General features: G+C 30.7%; 1 long non-coding RNA gene, 3 other non-coding genes and 1 pseudogene across 5 annotated transcripts; all 5 read left to right on the top strand.

Annotated features, from left to right (window-relative positions):
* The first annotated feature begins 10,159 nt into the window (after positions 1-10,159).
* Positions 10,160-10,355, top strand: LOC123201205. The gene has a single exon (XR_006498769.1). It is a non-coding gene; the product is annotated as a U2 spliceosomal RNA (small nuclear RNA).
* On the top strand, positions 10,166-11,359 carry LOC123200764. 2 transcript variants are annotated; one of them, XR_006498673.1, is made up of 3 exons: positions 10,166-10,432; positions 10,537-10,938; positions 11,028-11,359. It is a non-coding gene; the product is annotated as an uncharacterized LOC123200764 (long non-coding RNA). The 2 variants fall into 2 exon arrangements; XR_006498672.1 differs by having other exon boundaries at positions 10,537-11,101.
* On the top strand, positions 10,825-10,946 carry LOC123201212 (annotated as a pseudogene).
* Positions 11,360-12,989: 1,630 nt separating the features above from the next.
* On the top strand, positions 12,990-13,185 carry LOC123201194. The gene has a single exon (XR_006498759.1). It is a non-coding gene; the product is annotated as a U2 spliceosomal RNA (small nuclear RNA).
* A 1,174-nt stretch (positions 13,186-14,359) lies between these two features.
* On the top strand, positions 14,360-14,475 carry LOC123201207. Its single transcript, XR_006498771.1, has one exon. It is a non-coding gene; the product is annotated as a U5 spliceosomal RNA (small nuclear RNA).
* The last annotated feature ends 862 nt before the right edge of the window (positions 14,476-15,337 follow it).

The following is a 15,337-nucleotide window of genomic DNA, read 5'->3' as shown; positions in this document are numbered from 1 at the left end:
CGCATCATGCGATATGATAAATGATACATTATATGAAAAATTAGGTTTTTGATACACAATTCGACTACATAATTTGAACCTTTTAATATATATATATATATATATATATATATATATATATATATATAAATAAAATATTTAATAAAATTATAGTTTTCTAAAATATAATATAAACATATAATATAAATATGAAATATATATACAATATATATTTAAAAAAATGACAAAATAAATATAAAAAATAAGTTATAAACTTAATTTTTTATTAGACAATTCTATTTTTTTTATATAAATAAATTGCTCAAAACGCAACTTAAATTAAAAAAATAGTTTGAAAAATTTTCAACCAAAACTAAATTATTATACAAATCAAACTGAAGTAAATTATAATTTTTAAGCGATTTAATTTAGTTTAACCATTCGAACAGAATTATATATACCTCTAGACATAGCGGTCCAAGCCAGCTGCTTCGCTAAAAATGTGGTGTATTTATATGCAGGCGGGAGTAGATATTAGTGGCAGAATTGTGGCTTTAAGCCTAGGGCTGGATTCGAGCCGAGCCAGTTCGGGCTCGAGCTCGGCTCGGCTCGGTTCGAGCCCGAAACGAGCCGGGCTCAGCTCGGCTCGATCGAGCTCGAGCCGAGCCCGAGCTGGCTCGGGTTGACTCGGTATATTTTTTTAAAAATTTTTTTATACAAAACGGCATCGTTTTGATTTTTATATATATACAAAACGGTGTCGTTTTGATATAAAAACGAGCCGAGCCGCGCCGTTACCGAGCCGAACTGAAAACGAACCGAACTCGAGCCGAGCCGAATTCGGCTCGAGTCGAGCTCGAGCCGAACTCGAGCCGGCCCTCAAAAAGCCGAGCCGAGCCCGAGCTGGCTGCGAGCCGAGCTCGGCTCGGCTTGAATCCAGCCTATTTAAGCCTGTTCTTGATATTTAAATTTGGCAACTTCGTTGGCTCTTCTAGGAAATTGCTTGTAATTATTGCCAAGTTTCGTGGATGGTTTATGTACATTCATAAGAAACAGAAATTATGCGAAAGAGTTATTTACATCAATCTATTAAAAGATAGCAAAATAATAATTTTGTTGACATCAATAATACCATTTGATTGGATTTATCACAATCAAATCCATAATAAATGTAAACTCTCGAATAATAAATCAAATCATATTTAAAATTTACTTATATCTATCTCTCATTTGTCTAATCTCGCTTATCTATAATTATAATTTCATCACCAAATATAGTGAATACAAAATTATCCCATTAATTTCAATCGTTACTGTAATCTTCCTTGTATTCGGTCTAGTCCCGTGTGCTCTTCTTTTGTGTACATAAAATTGAATTAATAGATACAACAAATAATTGAACATGAATTATTTCATATTTAGGTAAAGTGACAAATACGATACATTATTTGTAGATTTTATGCACGACTTGGTATTAATTATCCAAAAGTTATCATGTCTTCAATGAGATATATTTTGATATTGAATATTACGAAGATATCTTTAATTGTTTTCAAATATTATATTTATGTTTTAAAATTTTTATTTTTTAGCTTTAAATATAAAGGACAATTAACGAATTATAAGTTATAAAATTTAAAATAATATATTAAAACTTAAGGGGTTTACATGTAATTTTTTTTAAATTAAAGTAGAACCATATATTATTGTTTTGAATTCGAGCTCAAACTAAAATATTACCTGCTTGTAAGATTAAGTTGGGGCTCACTCTAAAGCTAATTGAGCCGAAATCGAGTCAAACATTACTCAAATTGGTTTGACTCGGTTTCACCCCTAAATCAACTTACCTTACATCCATAATGTAAGATGATATGAAAAGAACTTTTTCTTTTTTATGGATATATTTTGACTATGTTATGATAATGAAAGAGAGATGATTGGTTATTAAATCACACCATGTGATGCTCATGGATCATATTGATTTTAAATCACATAGTACAGGTTAAAAATATTGACCGTCCAATCAGGAATTCTTGATAGAGATTGAGAAGAATATTGATGTGAACTAAGGAAACAACATTGAAAATTCCAAAATGGAAAATTTCATGCCATGAATCTGTTGAATTACTTAGAAAATGCCCACGGCAATTTGGTTAATGTTTTATGTAGACTAATAACGTTAGGGGCAGATACGGGTTGAACCAATTCATATTTTTTTTGGTAACCGAACATAACGAGTTAAATTCATCTTTATCTAGACGACAATAAATATTGAGACGAGAACAATTCGTCTAGATGAATCATTTGTCATCCAAACAAATTGTTAGTCTTTTGGACAATGAATAGTCGTTATCAGGAGAGATATCCTGAGTGGGAAGGGTCAATTGTCGATTGGAATAAAGGTGGCCGGAGAAAGAAAAAAAACCCTAGGAAAAAATATTAATTTTTTAAACTTTAAATGAGAGAATATTGTTAGTGTTTTTTAAACTAAGGGAGAAAACGAGATAAAAATTTAATTTTTTAATATTTTTTATAAATGATGATTTTACCCTTAATCATAACAGAGAATTTTAACAGAATGGTGAGTGTTTAAATCGTTGAAATTTCATGAGTGGAAGTTTGAAAATACACTAAACCTTGGGTAGGAATAAGTCTTTTGGCCTAAAATTAATAATTATATTACGTAATCATACGGTATTATGATCAATCAAATAAATTTGGTATGCACATTAAAAATTGTAAGAGGTTGATACTTGAAAATAGAGGTGGATATTACCTAGAGTTGAACTTGAACACCCCTTACTTGAGTTTCACTTGTCAAAGTTAAAGATAGCTCTAGTTTGGCTCGGTCTCTGAGTTTGAAATTTAAAATTTGATTGAAGTTTGTAGCTTAATTTCATGGAACAGATTCATAATTTGAGTTTACAGTTCATTGACAAAATGATATCGTTTTACCTAATAATGGTTAGAACAACGTTGTATTGACAATTGTTTGATATAATTTGAATTAGATTGTGAGTCAAATTTGAATCAAATCGAGTTAGTAGAATAAAGTAGATTTTCTTTAACTTGAGTTTAACTTAATTTAAAAAAACAAATAACTCTTTTGGCTCAAGCTTAATTCAAATCTAATTTGAATGAATTCAAATTAACCCAAACTAAATTGACTCGGCTGCCAAGACCAAATCAACTTGGTTTAGGTAAAGCAGCTCTTGAAAATTTCTTTTTCCACTCTAGAGAAGAATCTTGATATGACTTGGCGGTGAAGAATAATAGTCCAGGCAAGTTGTAGCCGTCCAGAAACAGCTGATTGGCTAAAAAAGTGGCGTATTTATGTGCACGTGGGAGACGAAATTAGAGGCAGACTTGTGGCTTTAAGCCTGCTCTTGAACTTAAATTTGTATGTTTCTTGGCAACTTCCTTGGGTTCTTCTCGGAAATTGCTTTTGAAAATTTCAAAAAGGCTGAATGAATGCAAACCCACCAACGAATTACAAAAAATTGAAATATTTATTTATTTTATTATTATGATCAAAGATAAAATTATTATTTATTAAAATATTAAAAAATCTAAAAATCTAAAAATTTATCATATTCTCTTCTAAGTTTAAAAGTTTAATAAATCTCTTCTTATTTAAAATTTAAAAAATCAATATTTTTCCTAGAATTTTTCTAATCACGTTATCAGTAATTAGAGATGGCGACAATCTGCTCCTCTCTCCCAACTTTTCTATAACGAAAGATCACCAAGACTGATTGGATGGTGGCCCAAAGATCGACATTTTGCACAAATCTTTGTTGGCTCTTCACGATGAAGAGCAATGAAGATTGATGTGAAACATCGATTTTTGGCTTCCCATTTCTTGAAGATGAAGGATGTTAAAGATTGGCATTGCATCAAACCTTGGGTGGGAAACAATCATTTGGCCTTTCGAAAAATAACATTTATTCTTTGTCAAAAGCTACATAATTTTGGGAATTGTTGCCAAGTTCCGTGGATGGAAGATGTTCATCCTGCATCATATCCAAACTAACTCGATTTCAAAAATTGATTCTTTTTAGTTTAATTCGATTTGAATAGTTTAAATTGAATTTAAGTTGAATTTGAATTTAAAAGGTTAATTCACTTTTTTAATCTGGTCTAAATTCGTATTAGAGGAACTTTAATTCGATTTGACTCACAAGTCTTACAAATATGAAGATCATGTTGTCATTTTGTCTATTATTAGATAAAATAATATCATTTTGTCAATAAACTATAAATTTGAGCCAAATTTTGAATTTTGAACTTAAAGATTGAGTCGAACTCAAACAACCTTTAAGTTTGATTTGACAAACTTGAGTTGAATTTAAATTGGACTATTTAACACAAATTATTTCATATTTACGTGAAGTGACAAATACAATGCATCCTTTGTAAATGTTACGCTCGACTTGGTACAATTATCTAAAAGTTGTCACGTCTTCAACGGGAGTCTTTTTACATTGTGTATATTTCGATATTTTGATTATAAGGTATTCTTAATATAGCTTTAATAGTTTCAATTCTTAATTGACACCGTTAAAATCTTTTTTTTATTTCAAATATAAACAAATTAATAATTATATAAGCTACAAGATTTAAATATAATATTTAAAAAATAAAAAGTTTAAATAAAATTTTCAAACTGAATTCAAGTCATTTATCATTGTCTTAAGCTCGAACTCGAATTAGAATTTAGGTATTATCTACTTGCAAATTTGAGCTTAGACTTACTGTTAAGCTAATTGACTGAAATTTAGCCAAATACTATTAAAGATGGTTTGACTAAATTCCAACCCTAAATTCAAACTTACATTTCATCCATGTTTCATGATGCATATTGATATTGAAAGAACTTTATTTTATTTTTGGATTTATTTTGACCATATTATGATAACGACAAAGGTGATTAATTATTGTACTATACCATGTGATGCTCGTGGATCATACATTCATATTGATTTTAAATCATATATTAAAGCTAAAAAATATTGGCCATTGATTAAGATTTCTTGATAGAGATGGAGAAGAATATTGATGTGACCTAAGAAAAAAAACATTGAAATTTCTAAAATAGAAAATTTCATACCATGGTTCATGAATCTATTGAATTACTTGGAAATGCATGTGGCAATTTGGCCAATGCTTTAGATATGTTAATAAGTAATAACATTTAGAGGTGGCTACACATTAAATCAGATTTGTATGTTTTCTGATAATTAGATTTAAGGATATACCCATATACTATTATAATAGTTAGGTGTGTAATGTTGCCCAACCCAATCCAAAAATGATCAATGATAAATTCAATTTAATGCTATCAAGCTCGAGTTAACTATTTTAGATTTAAGTCAAGTTTGTATTAATAGTTGTTTAGGTGTAACGCTCGTTTACTCTTTCTTATGATGATTTGTTGGCATAATGGATGGGCCTAAAACCTTTAGGCCCAAGAAGCTGTATTTGTTCTTCCTTATGCCAATATCTAATGAAAACCTCAATAAGGATTCTTACAGCCACAAACTTTGACCATAGTTGATGTCATTGGAATTCAATAGTGTGTCATGTCAATATGTATGACATATCATGTACATACAATTTGGTTATATTTCCATTTAGTTATGCATTGTTTTAATTTTTATTTAACTTATTCTAACAAAAGATTTATTTTTTGTATAATATTAGTATTGCTCAAACTTAAGCCTAACACCTAACAAATGGACATGGTCATGTGTAAGGATGTAAACAAGACGGGCTGCTTGCATCTCTACTTTATTATTGTCAAGTTGAGCTCGAGTTTAGATTTTTTGTTGGTTGGTTTCACTAAAATAAACTATTAACAAAACCCTTAAGGTTTCAAATATTACACTTATGCTCTTAAAATCATGCCTCTGACTTTGAAATGAGAGTAATTATAAATATATAAGTTTATAGGAGTAAATCATTCTTTGAAAGTTATAAAGTTTAAATATAATTTTTTTGACAAACTCGAGTCAATAGTTCTTGTCTTGAGCTTGACACGTGTTTTCTGATTTAAGGAGGTCAAGTTTTGCCTTAATGTAATTGAACCAAACACAACTTGACCTGACTCGATTACGCCATAGTCGTGTGTGCTACTAGATCAAATTCAGTTTTGATCAAATGTAATTTGGATTTCATATTTAAGAATTAAATAAGTAAAATTGTTTTTTAAAATTATTCTAATATTTATTTAAACATTTTAATTGTTTGACCACTAATTGAATTAAGATAAACCCAACTGACTCTTTAATCAGGTCAAGACCCGATTTTGGGTATAAAAATATTGCTTCCAACTATAATCTAACTAAAAATTAAATAGCATATGCCAAACTAAGTAAAAAACCCAAGTCCCAAATCCAATCATAAGGATATGGAGAAAGATACATATAAAGAGCAAAGCACATGGAGGTGTTGCAAATTGCAGGATTTGAAGGTGATGTTTTGTTTTTTTACCCTATTTATAGAGAGACAAGAACAGGACCACCACAACCAAATGAATTTAATTTTAACTAAAAGAATGATATGCCAAGAAATTCTGAAATTGGAACCAACTTGTTTAAGTTTCCTATTTGGATGAATAATTGGAGAATTTCAATTATTATTTTTGCTTTCTCATGTGCATTTCTATCACAAAAGGAACTCATTCAAGCAAGACTAAACCTTGACCTTTTGTTTTTATATAAGAAGAAGGTTTTTTTTTTTTTTTTTTTTAGAATTTAGTATTTTGGAAATTATAACAATTGGGTTATGTTTTTATTTTTTGATATTTAAGTTTATTTTAGGCTTTCTTTATATATTAAAATTGCATTCAATCAAACCCGATTATTAACTAAACCTAATTTGAGATTGATGAGTCGAGATTTAAACTTAATTTAAAAATAATTTAACGTTTGAATTTATTTAAAACTAACCAAATTTAAATATTCGAATGAATTTAAACTCGACTTAATCTAACCCTAGGTTTTTTACTGTGTTATTTTCAAAGATAAAACGATTACAAAATTAGTTAATCAAACAATAACCGCCGATCGAGGATATATAAGGTTAACATATAAGACATACACACCTTATATTAGCAAATAGTTATCATGTATTGCATGATAGATTCTTTGTGGTTATAAATAATTTAGAAAAATAAATCTTTTACAAATTTCAACACTAGTAGTGTATAATTTACTATAATATATATTTTAAGTTCGTTAAGAGAACAATTAGTTAATACATATGTATGATTAAAGTTAGATTCGAATCGAGCCAAATTTAAACTCGCTTAAGCTTCAGCTTGGTTTACATATAGCTGAGCTCGAGCTCGTGAAAGCTAAGCTTGAATACAATTCGAATTCGGCTCGACTCATTTTTTGTTATTAAAACGATATCATTTTAATACATATTAGTCAAAACGATGTTGTTTTGTATTAAAATTTTTAATTGAAAATTTTGACGAGTAGCTCGAGTTCAACCGAACTCGTGTAAAACTTACTCATTTCGGATTTATTTAAACCGAATTTAAACTTGAGCTTGAACGGATTCAATTCAAATCTAATCCTATATATGATCGAGTCTATACTTTCACAAATAAATTTGAACTTATACTAGTGTCTTCTCATATGCACGTCGTTGACAGTGAATTGTAAGGCTAAATTGGTCGTTGGACTGTGCCCCAAAAGAGAGTCTGAGTTTGTAAAGTGTTGGGCCCAATCAAATTATATATTATAAATCTATATTGTGTTACCACATAGACTATTATATGGATTGATTGCCTCCTACTTTCTCCAACTCTAGTGAGCCCGATCTTTTTTACAACAATTTTAATTTTGAAGGCAACTTTACTAAAATTTTTATCCTAAGAGAAATCTTAAAATGATAGCCAAAGAGCACTGTATACATCATGCCTTATACATGAATTGGTTATTAATATTTACACTTATTCGAAGACTCTAAGAGGTCATTTGGTTTTAATTAATAAAAATTATTACAGTAATTTATTTTTATTAATTTATTTGATTTATCCGTAATAAATAAGTAATAAAAAATTATAGTAATATTTTATTATCAATAGTAATATGACATGTAATATAAGTGTCTAAGTGATAATCTGATCACCATCATTACCTTGATATTAAAATATTATTAAGATAATTTTAATTTTATTATAATTATATTATTTTTTGAAATAAAAATAACGTCATTTTCAATTAATATAATAAGTAATATAAACAATATTTTAGAATAATTATGTCTAAGGACATTTAAGTAAAATAATTTACTAATATTTTTTTATTAATTCTAACTAAATACAATAATTATTTATAATTATTAAATTTTATCAAACATAGTAATAATTTATAACCAGTAATTTTTTAAATAATCTATGTTGAAGATAATTTTTTAATTTTTATAATAAAATATTAGCTAAATCAAACGCCCTAAGAGTTAAAAAAACTGGTTTTGGTTTCAAGAAAATGGTGTGTTTTTAATATTGAAATTTGTGGTTTTAAAAAAAGGGAAACGGGGATGTTTTGTGAATGTTGTTTCATTTCAATAAATATTCGAAGATTCTCAACTTAGCATTCTTCATACATTTCGTATTTTTTTAATTTGTTTTTCTCACTCGACAAGTGGAAGAACAGATCTCTGAATCTAACAATGATTGAGAGGTGTTTCGACAGTTATTCAAGCAAAGATCATATGGTGAGTGACATGTTCTAAAACTGTATTTGATCTATCAGTTTTGTATTCTTTGTACAAATAAACAATATGTAATTCTTTCTAGTTGATGAGAAGAGAGGTATTATTCATGAAATTTTACAGTGTTTTGCCGTTGGGGTGCAAATTCGAATTGTCAAGAAGGAACGACGACGTTTAGCAATGGTAGTAGCAGAGCCATTTTCATACAAGGAATACAGGCGTCGCTCATGTGGGATAATTAATGGAACGGTGTCGTCTGAGCCTAAGGGAGGATCTGTAAATGCTTATATGGCTCCCAAATGTCAATAGATGAGTGAAGCCCAATCAACAAACCATATGGGTAAATATAATTATATTGATTAAAATAACCTCTTTTTTCGCCTTGTATACATATATAATCACTTTTTTTTTTTATTATACATATATAATCTAAAACATAAAATATTTAAAATATCTTTATGCTTTGTACTCATCCAACCAAGACTCATATAACCAAACATAAACTCATATAATCAAGACATAAAACTTACCTATCCACTCAACCAAGACTAGGAGTAATGAAAATGGAAAGTAAGATTGAGATATGAAGTGAAATAAGAGGCAAATGTAAATATTTTTTATGACTGTGACGTTGGGAAGGTTGACTAGGTGATTGGCCAACCAACCAAGCATCCAGCGAAACAATTTGTTTTTAAAAAATTGGTTGGCTCATTCGGCCAATCCCAAATCTCATAATCTTCCTGTTTTAAAGGCAAAGTTAACCTAAAAAGTAATTATATTTGTATAATAAAAGAAAAAGTTGTTATATATGAATAAAAGACAAAATAAACTACTATTTTAGTCCATATCCCTTAAATATGCATGTATGGTGGTGTAGGAAAGTAATGAAAATGGATTAAAAGTTGGTTTTTATTGTTCTCCTTCTTGTTCGTATGAATATTTCTCTTCTCTTTTATATAATTCGAATATCTGATTGCATCATGTTCTTGCATTACTTATGTCTAAAAATAAAATTGTAGGTATTAATTTTTGGTATATAAATATATATAAAATTAGATCTGTGTCATCATATGATTGAGTGATTTTGAACTAAAGATAAAATAATACCTAATTATATAATATCATATATAAGTGTGTATCTGTTTGTGTATTAAAAGTGGGTATACATTGTATCACTTTACATCTAAATCCTTTTGTGTTCCAACTTTAAAACAAAAAGATTAATCCTGCTAAAAGTTATTTGCTTTTAATCTCTCCTTCTCTATCAGGAATTCATCCTCAAAAGTCCTGCAAGCATGTGATTGGCTTTTTGTTTATGTTTGTTAGGCGAACAATGCAACCGAACAAGAGGCGCGAGCCAACGAAAGCAACAATTCCTCCCACATCGAAAGCGAAGAGAAGAGGCAAAAGCGGAATAGAGCTATAAAATAAGAAGTAAGAAGCATGAAAAATCATACCTTTCTCGGCCTTTTGGCTAAGATCAAGTGTAGTATCTGTTCTTATCAGTTTAATATCTGATATGTGGGACATTGTCCCACATGATATTAAATTAATTTTTTTAGGGGGAGGATTCGTTACAGCAGCTTGCTGCTGGAATCCTCAAGCGTCGCCCATGCTTCGCACTACCGCAGGGGCCTGGCGCACCCCTTCCAAGTCTAGTTAATTCTTACTTCAATATAAACTGATTTGGTTAATTAGTAACTCTTTAAACTTGTCAGGATGAGAGGTAAGATGCGCAACTTACGTTTAGGAGGGTTTGAGCTTTTATAGTCAGCGTATGTTATGGAATTAAGCTGGTTTTTAACCTTGTCTGGATGTGTTATTCCGCAGCCTGGAGGCATTTGTGACAGGCCCATTTGGTCAAATATTTATTTGGAGGAAGATTATGTTGAGATGCCAAATCCAGCCAGCTGCCGCTCCATTGTCTTTCTCGTATGAACAGAAGAAGAGTGTAGAAGTGGAATTTTTTCGTCGGAGGAATTAACTCTGAGACCTGGTAATTGATGTTTCATTTCAAGCTTTCCTTCTCTTTCAGGCACTCCCACATCGACGGGAAAACAAAATCCTGAACCTGAACTTACGCATATAAAATGCAGTGAACTCTAAACCTGAAACATGGAGCCGTGTGGTGAGCACAAAGCGAACTATTATTTCGCCTTTTACTAAACAATACCGTGTGCTCACCACTTATAAGCGTCATACCTTTATTTTTGGAGGGTCCTGATCACTTGAGTAAGGCTTCCTTATCAAATTTAGTTCTGAAATATTCTTCAATGAAGTATACTTAAAATCTCTTTCTGGTTTCGTTTGTGTTAATTAAGGGGCTATACCCTGATGGTGAGAGGGTGTTGAATTCATAGGAGTTTCAAATTTATGGCCAAGCCGCCGTTAGCTATCTTATTGCAAGCAGTATTTCAAACCCAGAGCAAACTGACTGATTTAATCAGTCTTCGGTGGCCAACTTGGTTTGGGTCAGTTCAATCACGAAACAATTCGATTGAACTGTCATGGTTATGTTAGTGTAAAATTTTTACAAAGGAAGAAAAATATTTGTAATTATTGGAATTTAAACCCCAAGCACCTGGGAAATGGACATGATCATGCATGTCATCAAGCTAAATTAGATTATTGATTATATATAATTTGAATTTCATATTCAATGATTAAATAATGTAAAATGGTTTTGACGAATTTCATAATTGTTGGGCCTTAAATCAAGTACATCTAATAAGAAATATGAATTATATATTATCAAACCACAATTATATATAATTAAATATTATTATAATATTTATTTAAATAGTTTGTCAGTTTGACTAATTGAATTAGAAAAGACATGAACTAACCCTTTGACCGAGTCAAGACTTAGTTTAGATCTAAAAAGATTGATCGTAAAGGTTCACAAATAAATACAAGTATTGTTTGTTATTTTAATATAATGGCACACAATAAATGTAAAGACCTAGCTAATCTTTATTATCTGTAATTATGGAACTGGTATTAGTTATGTTAAGCAAATACTAAGGTATAGTATTTATTTATATTAATGCAATCACCAAACAAATATTTAGTTGTCATGGTATGGTCATGGGTAAGAGTTATGGGTGTTCAAAAGTAGTTAGTCAAACCGGTTTCACATTATTTAAAACTAAATCAAATTTTTAATTTGAAGAAAATCATAATCGAATCGACTTAGTTTGTTTCTTCTTTTTCTATGATAACTCTTATTTTTCTTTGTTAGTGATTCTTCTAATTCTCTGATGACTTTTTTTATTTTATGACGACTTTTTTTTTTCTAACAAATTTTCTTATTCTTTCCAACATTGTTGTTTAGCATTTGAGACATTTCAAGCTTGAATTTGAGTTGTCCATTCTAAATTTAAATCAAGCTCAAGGCCGTAGTTATGACTCAACGTATCTCGAATCACCCTATTAATATTGTGTTAAAATTTTTTTCCTCTTTAATCCCAAATAAAATTTCCATTTCCCTGATTAATTTTTTGTACCTCCTTGCCTAATTGATATTTCTTGACCTTAAGGGATAGTTTAAGTGACAAAGATAGACTGTCAAGCATAAGAGTATGAGTTCAAAATATTTTCTAATAATATATTAATATCAAATTCTTGATATCTTTGCTGTAATGGTTTTGGGTCCAATTACTGGCATTGGGCTTCACTTGTTCTATACAATGTAGTCTTCGGGGCTAGATTCAAGCCAAGTCATTTTAATAAAAATTGATCAAAATGATGTCGATTTGTATCAAAATTTTTAATTTACAAATTTAACTAGTAGCTTGAGCTCGAGCCAGTTTGTATAGGATTGACTCGTTTTGGACATATTCGAATTAAACTCAAACGGACTCGGTTTGAATGTAACCCTAGTAATCTCATTTGCTCGAATAGATTTGATTCGAATCTAACCCTAATAGTCTCATTTGAATATTCAATAAGATATTAGATAATGTCTCATCAAGTCATTGGGTGTATCAATTTAAACAATTTTGTTTGGCGAAAGACGTAAGATATACTTGGTCACTCGGGCCTTGTGGTGACTAACCCAGAGTCTGCAGCAGAACTCAATCAAAGGTAAAACATATACGATGGAACTAGAGACTACAAATCTTCAACTTGTTGCGTTATATTTTACTAAAACTACGTCAAAACAATGAAACTGGAGAAGAGGCAGAGCCAACAACAGTAACAATGTTTCCCACATCGAAAGAGAAGAGAAGAAGCAAAGCGGAATAGAGCTATAAAATAAGAAGTGAGAAGTGTAAAAAAGCATACCTTTCTCGGCCTTTTGGCTAAGATCAAGTGTAGTATCTGTTCTTATCAGTTTAATATCTGATACGTGGGACATTGTCCCACATGATATTAAATTAATTTTTTTAGGGGGAGGATTCATCACAGCAGCTTGCTGCTGGAATCCTCAAGCGTCGCCCATGCTTTGCACTACAGCAAGGGCCTGGCGCACCCCTTCCAAATCTAGTTTAATCTTTTGTAATTTGAGCACTTGTGACAGGACTCTTTTCCTGGAAAATTATGTTGAGAAGACAAATACAGCACTGCAGCTCATCTCTCAGATGGTTAGATGAAGATTCACTTTGTGATGAAGCAAAACTGAAAAGCTGTGTTGCTTTGATCCTGCGGTTTGGAAGAATTCAGGAATTGGAGTGTCAGCAGAAGCAGAAGAAAAGCAACGAATGAAAAGTTGTAGTGAAAAGAACTGAAGCAGATAAAAGAAGGCAATATAGAGAGACCTAGACTTTCCTGTGTTCTTTTTTAAATCCCAAAATAAATGAAAGAAGTCATATATATTTCCCGCCTAGCGTAACAACACTCGACTAAGAGAATGCAATAATTCAAAACAAAATTAGAATTATTGCTTCCCATCAACCTATTCCATCTGTATAAGTTTGGTCGAATCAGAATTATTGCTAAAAGACATACAACAAGAATGAATCATATGTAAGATTTATTTACATAAACTTAAACAAATAAATAAATCAATCATATTTCACAGGACCTACGTCCAAATTATAAAATATTGAATTAATCTTCTGGGTTTTAGAAATACATAGATCTCCATATAATTTGAAACCATAAAACGTGCCGAAATCACTTATTGACGTGATTTTGTCTTCTACTCCATAAACCTCCTGAATGACAACTTTGAATGGGTAAACTATACTACACTCATATTGCATTAGGTTTTCAAGTAGGGATTTAGCTAATTTATAGTAGATTAATTGACCCCCCTTAAGGTTCAATAAATCTTAACGTCTACATTTGTGCTGTCTACCCAGATCATAACCCTTAATTGTATTAAACTTATCCTTATTGATCACTTAAACCCATCTGTAAACTGACATTAGAGTATTTTATTACCCAATTTTATTAAACAAAACTATAATTAATGTTAGCCCACATTAGAAAATTTCTAACATCATCAAACTTGATGTTTTTTATAATTATTTGTGTTTGCTATACAATTTTGAGTATGTAGATATCAAGTGAAAATTTTTTACTTGGTTGCAACCAGAACTAGCAACCAAGTGCAGCATTCTGTTTGTCCCACATTGACATGAATAAAAAACCCTGAACCTAAACTTGAATATATGAAATGCACCAAAACTCCTAACTTGAAGCATGGAGCCGCGTGGTGAGCACAGAGCGAACTATTCTTTCGCCTTTTACTAAAGAATACCGTGTGTTCTCCACTTTATGCGGCATAACTCTATTTTTGGATGGCCCTACTCTCCTGAGTATGGCTCCCTTACCAATTTTAGTTCTTAAATTTTCTTCAATCAATCATTCTTTTAATCTGTTTTTGGTTTTGTTTGTGTTAATTATTTATCTACATCTATGTTCCCTCATCGAGGGTGAGAAGGTGCAGTGATGCAGCAAGTAAGATAAGATAATAACCGAGGTGCATCTATTGGTGGGTTAAATGAAACCATTTTCAAAACACCTCTTCCACCTGGGTTCTGCCCTTGAAATCCTGGAAGGGCTCCCACCTGTGTAGAGGCCCCAGGATTCCTATTTAGAAGAGTTTTAAGCTTTGTGAATTTGTGATTCTAAAGAACTGATATCTCTGGAATTTTGTTTTAACATTAACGATAACATTACTGTTTTCATTGTTATTGATGATAATATTGCTGTTTCTACTGTTATTATATTACTGTAAAGCTTTCAGTGTTGATACATTATCTTACACAACCATAGATGAGATGGAACTGATGAGATTTACACCTTATACGAAGCCTCTGGACCCAAATAAATGCAATATGATTGTTTCTGTTTCAAACCATGAAGAAAGAGAAGATGGAGGTGAGCAAGTATTGTCATTTCTTAGATCACCTGGGAAGAAACTTTGCTTCTTCGTAAAAAAATGTTGCTAGATCCTTTGCGTTTTGAGCTAAGTTTGAGTGTGGTCGAACAGATAAATAAATGTTGAATAATGATGATATTACATCTAAAGAAGTTTTGTTTTGGCAAACCATGTAACAATTGTGTTTACTTTTAATTTTTGCGTTCACGTATAAGTGTGTCCATGCGATGGTACCGTATAAAAGAATTCAAAATAGGTTATTCATCTATGTTAGGAAAATGCTTCAGGACTGAAACATGT

This window comes from Mangifera indica, chromosome 17 (assembly GCF_011075055.1).
Source record: "Mangifera indica cultivar Alphonso chromosome 17, CATAS_Mindica_2.1, whole genome shotgun sequence".
Lineage (NCBI taxonomy): Eukaryota > Viridiplantae > Streptophyta > Magnoliopsida > Sapindales > Anacardiaceae > Mangifera > Mangifera indica.
The sequence above is the reverse complement of the archived record's forward strand: the minus strand, read 5'-3'. Positions and strand labels throughout refer to the sequence as shown.